We start from the raw sequence: 5235 nt of genomic DNA on the forward strand, positions 1-5235 counted from the left end.
CTCATTAAACCTAAAAGCATAAAATCACTTATATGTAGAATCTAAAACATAAAATAAACTCATGAATATAACAAAAAAAGAAACATACTCACAGATACAGAAAACAAACTAGTGGTTACCCCTGGGAAGCGCGAACAGGGAAGGGTCATGATAGGAGTAGAGGATTAAGAGGTAGAAACTGAAATATGAAATATATGTTACAAGGATATATTGTACAGCACAGGAAATACAGCCAATGTTTTATAATAACTATAAATGGAGTATAATCTATAAAATTTTGAAACAATATGCTGTACATCTATAAAAGAATATTGTTTATAGCTACAGTCTTAAGTGTTAAAAGTACAACAGCATACATAAGAAAGATGAACACTGAATTCAGGGTCCTGGGCCACTGTTGAGACTCATCCACACTGTATGCCAGGGAACTGGATTCCAGGGAGAGGCATTACAGACCAAAAGGGAGGAAGAAGAATCCAGGGGCTTCCATTGTACCTATAATGTCTAATTTCTCAAAAAGAAGTAAATAAACAGAAATGAAGGAAGCAAAGCAGAATGTAAAGATTTACTAGAACTGGGTGGTGGGCACATAGGTGTCTATGAGGTTTTTCTCTGTATCCTTGCAATTTGTCAAAACAAAACATGAATGGGCACGAAGGAGGCAATCACTCAGCAGCACAGTTGCTAAAAACAGAGCCAAACTGTGAGCCACACAGAACGAAAGAGCAACAGTGAGATGGGGAGCACCCATCCTTGATTGAATTAATTACAAGAGATATTTTCCCTTGATATTCTTCCAGGAACTTTGTCCATTTTATTCTTCCTATGCATACTACACTCCTACAGACCTCCCCTTACTTCCCAGAGGAACCCAGATGTTTCCAGCTTTGGTGTTCCCAAGACCTCCCTCCTTTTGGCCTCATCCTTCCTTTCAATTGTTAGAAAAAAAGTACTTTGAGCCTCCATTCCAAGTACTGCTAGCAGTCCCTTGGTCCTTCCCACAGCTAATACTTATCTCACTCTTAATTACGTGTCTGGTGGTGGTCCAAACATTTCACAACCATTGTCTCATTTAATCTGTGAATACAGCAAGCTTAAAATAAGCATCTATTGAAAATAATATACACTAAGAGTGGCACAGAAGTTCTTTTTGTTCCCACTTTCAAGATGAGGAAACTGAGGCTAAAGAGGTTAGTTGAATCCCTCAAGGCCACACTGTTAATAAGTAGCGGTGGTCCCCACTTGGTCTAATCTCAGAACTCTGAGATTTTATTTCCACTAAGCTCTTGATCTCAGGAACATCTTGCCTTCTCTGGTCATTTTTTTCTTTTTCCCATGTAGATCTAATTAAAGCGTTCAGCTCTTTTTCCATTCATCTCCCCTAAACACCACTATCAAAGGATCTTACATGTAGAAGAAGCCTTTTGAAAGGAGGGCAGCACATTACTGAAATATAATAAACAACTTAAAACTGAATATTACACACGCCTGTCCGCTCCCATTTTGATATCGAATTGTCCAACTTCCTTCCTCATGTTTCCTACTGTCCTGTCTTACTTCTCCTTGCTCTTCCCTATCCCTTCTCTCAGTATTTGCATCTTCCTTTTGCCTTACATCATCATCTGATTACTATTTTTTAAAGTCAACCTTTAGGATAATGATAAACTGAATCCTTCCTTTGTCTTATTCTCCTCTTTCCAACAATGCCCAGGGCTGGAGTGAGAGATATGGAGTTCACCATTCAAACTCAAATATGCCATCAAGACACTTTCCAAAACAAAGAAGCATCTCCCTGGATGTGAATAATGCCCTTTCTTGTGATGTAAAAATGTCCGTAGTTGGTTCTTGTTTAAAATAGAAAGATTTTCTTTATCTTCTCACCACACTGATGCCTCTGAGATTTATTACCCTGTTTATTTCATATGATTTGCATCACTTGATTTTATATACCCCGTTTGAAAGTCTGACATTAAACAACAGTTTTCTCAAAATAAAGCAGATGCCTTAAAACCACTGAACCAGCTGCCTGACTAGTGTTATAGCTTGAATTCTGTGCCCCACCCCCCACAATTCATATGCTGAAGTCTCAACACTTAGTACCTCAGTATATAAGGTACTTATTTGGAGACAAGGTCTTTTATTAAAAATTTATTTTACTGAAATACAGTTGATTTACAATGTCATGTTAATTTCTACTGTACAGCAAAGTGATTCAGTCATACGCATATATACATTCTTTTTCATATTCTTTTCCATGATGGTTTATTACAGGATATTGAATATAGTTCTCTATGCTATAGAGTAGGACCTTGTTGTTTATGCATTCTCTATATAATGGTTTGTATCTTCTAGTCCCAAATTCCCAATCCAGCCCCCCTCACCCCCGACCCTTGGCAACCACAAGTCTGATCTCTGTGTCTGTTTCTGTTTTGTAAGTAAGTTCATTTGTGTCACAGTGTAGATTCCAAATGTAAGTGATATCATATAGCACTTGTCTTTCTCTTTATGACTTACTTCACTTAGTATGATAATCACTAGGTCTATCCACATTGCTGCAAACGGCAATATTTCATTCTTTTTAAAGGCTGAGTAGTATTCCATTGCATATATGTACCACATCTTTAACCATTCATCTGTCAATGGACACTTAGTTTGTTTCCATATCTTGGCTATTATAAATACTGTTGCAATGAACATTGGGGTCCGTGTATCTTTTTGAATTATAGTTTTGTCCAGATATACACCCTGGACCCAGGAGTGGGATTGCTGAAACATATGGTAACTCTATTTTTAGTTTTTTGATGAACCTCCAAGCTGTTTTCCATAGTGACTATACTAATCTACATCCTTACCAACAGTTGAGGAGGGCTCCCTTTTGGAGACAGGGTCTTTATGGAGGTCATTAAGATGGGCTCTAATTCAATCTGACTGGTATCCTTATAAGAAAAGGAGATATTGGACACAGACACAGACAAAAGAAAGACAACATGAAGACACAGAGAAAAGATCACCTACAGGCCAAGAGAGAAACTTGGTAGAGATTGTTCTCACAGCTGTCGGAAGGAAATGACCCTGCCATCAACACCTTGATCTTAGCCTCCTAGCATCCTGAACTTGGAGATAATACATTTCTGTTCTTTAAGCCATCCAGTGTGTGGTACTTGGTGGCAGCCCTAGCAAACCAACACAACTACATAGTACAGATTCTTCAGTTTGCAATTCAGAGACATCCAAAATGTAGTCTCAACTGCTCTCTTCAATCTTCTCTTCCCCTGTAGTTCTGCAACCAAATGAAGCTCTACGCAAACTGTACTACTTGCTGTTTCTGCACTCAGCTCCACGCGTCCCCACATGTGCACCTTTGTTCTGGCTCTGTCCTCTTACTTAGGACAGTCTCTGCCTGTGACCACCTACCTTTCTTTAGGGTCCATCTCAAGGGCCACCTGCTTCATAATGACTGTCCTGAGTCATGCACTGAGATACCCTTTGAGATACAACCAGACAGATCTGGGCTTGAATCTAGCTGCACTGCTTACTAACTGTGTGGCCTTGACAAAACACAACTTCTCAAAGTTATCTATGGGCATGAAAAGATACCACTTCATAAGATAAGCATTGTGAGGATTAAGTGATTGCATGTAAGGCACTTAGCACAATGCTTGGCATAGAGAAAGCATTCTGGAAATGAAAGCTTTTTTTCCTTATTTTGTATTATCTGAATCCCAATGGCATTTTCTGCAAAGCTCCTTTATGCTACTTACCCTCTTCTGTCTTATCTCATTTGTTAGTGGGGTTAATCAATTAAATCACTACTGACTTAAAACACTCACTCACCATATCCTACAGAATCACAAGAGCTAGCGGTCTGTCAGTCCTTGCTGTAACTGAACTAGGTGAGGTCTCTACCCATGAGTAAAATTCAGCCTCAGGCTCCACACCTGCTGATGCCCTTTCATCAGTTCCTTTACCTGCCAACTCTGCAACCCTTTCTCTATTCCCCTATCCCAAGGGACCCCCAGACTTTGGTTTCTTGGAGGTTAACCAACAGGTTTTCACACCAGAGTCACTTTAATAAACTTTATCCCCCATGCCACTGTTGTAAGCTCTGGGACTGGTCATTTTATTTGACCCCTTCCCCCAAGACTCACTTTACTTATGTATACAATTAAGATACTAATACTACTAGCTTAATAGTTTCTTCTGAGGACCAAAGGAAGTCATCTGGAGAAAAGGTGTTTGGTACTACTGAGCTCTCAATAAAAGATGTCATTATCATCACACCTCTTATAATTCTTAATAGATTATAAACCCCCTGAGACAGGAAATATGTGTACATAGTAGACTCTATAAAAGTTTATCAAAGAAAATTTTGAATTTAGATGTAAACAAAACTGAAATGCTTATATCCACATTTATCTTGAAAGAGACCATGTTTCGGTCTAGATGAAATTAGAACAGAAAAGTACAATTTTTTAGATATGAATAAGTCTAAGCTACAATACTAGGTGGTTAACAAGTAAGAGTTGGCATTGTTCAAGGTCATTTTTTGCTATTCATGTGGAAGACTAATAAAATAATGAAAAGTACCAAAGAAACAATTCACTGGCTTCTTTTTTTTTTTAATGCTTCACAAATTTGCATGTCATCCTTGCCAAGGGGCCATGCTATTCTTCTCTGTATCATTCCAATTTCAGTACGTGTGCCGCCGAAGCAAGCACTCGCTGGGTTCTTTTATTCAAGATTCATTTTCATAGCCAGGAGAAAATATGATCACTTGTAATTTTAAGTCTTTTCCAAGGGATCCATGGCCAGATGTGGTAACATGAATTAGCCTCCATTTTTAACGGCCTTTTTTGTTTTGTTTTGTTTTAAATATTTGGCATTGTGAATGCACCTACCCTCTCACAGGGCTTTAAGAGCAAAAAAGTGTTTATGATATAATGGTGCATACAACCTAGGGGAGAAACAGCCAGCATGGTTGATCAGTAGGTAGCATAGGGTCTATGGGCTACAGTGTTTCCAAAGGGGCCCGTGTGAACATCCAAATCCTTGAGATATATTTTTTGACATTTTACAATTTTTAATTGGAGGATGATTGCTTTACAATATTGTGTTGGTTTCTGACATATATCAACACAAATAAGCCATTGGTATATTTATATCCCCTCCCTCCCACCCCCTACCCAATCCCACCCCTCTAGGATGTCACAGAGCACTGTATACCTTTGAGATATG

General features: G+C 38.6%; 1 non-coding gene across 1 annotated transcript; it reads right to left on the reverse strand.

The window, feature by feature from the left end:
* Positions 1-4611: 4611 nt before the first annotated feature.
* On the reverse strand, positions 4612-4718 carry LOC112445219 (U6 spliceosomal RNA). Its single transcript, XR_003033589.1, has one exon. It is a non-coding gene; the product is annotated as a U6 spliceosomal RNA (small nuclear RNA).
* Positions 4719-5235: the final 517 nt, after the last annotated feature.

Source organism: Bos taurus, chromosome X (genome assembly GCF_002263795.3).
Source record: "Bos taurus isolate L1 Dominette 01449 registration number 42190680 breed Hereford chromosome X, ARS-UCD2.0, whole genome shotgun sequence".
In the NCBI taxonomy this organism is placed as follows: domain Eukaryota; kingdom Metazoa; phylum Chordata; class Mammalia; order Artiodactyla; family Bovidae; genus Bos; species Bos taurus.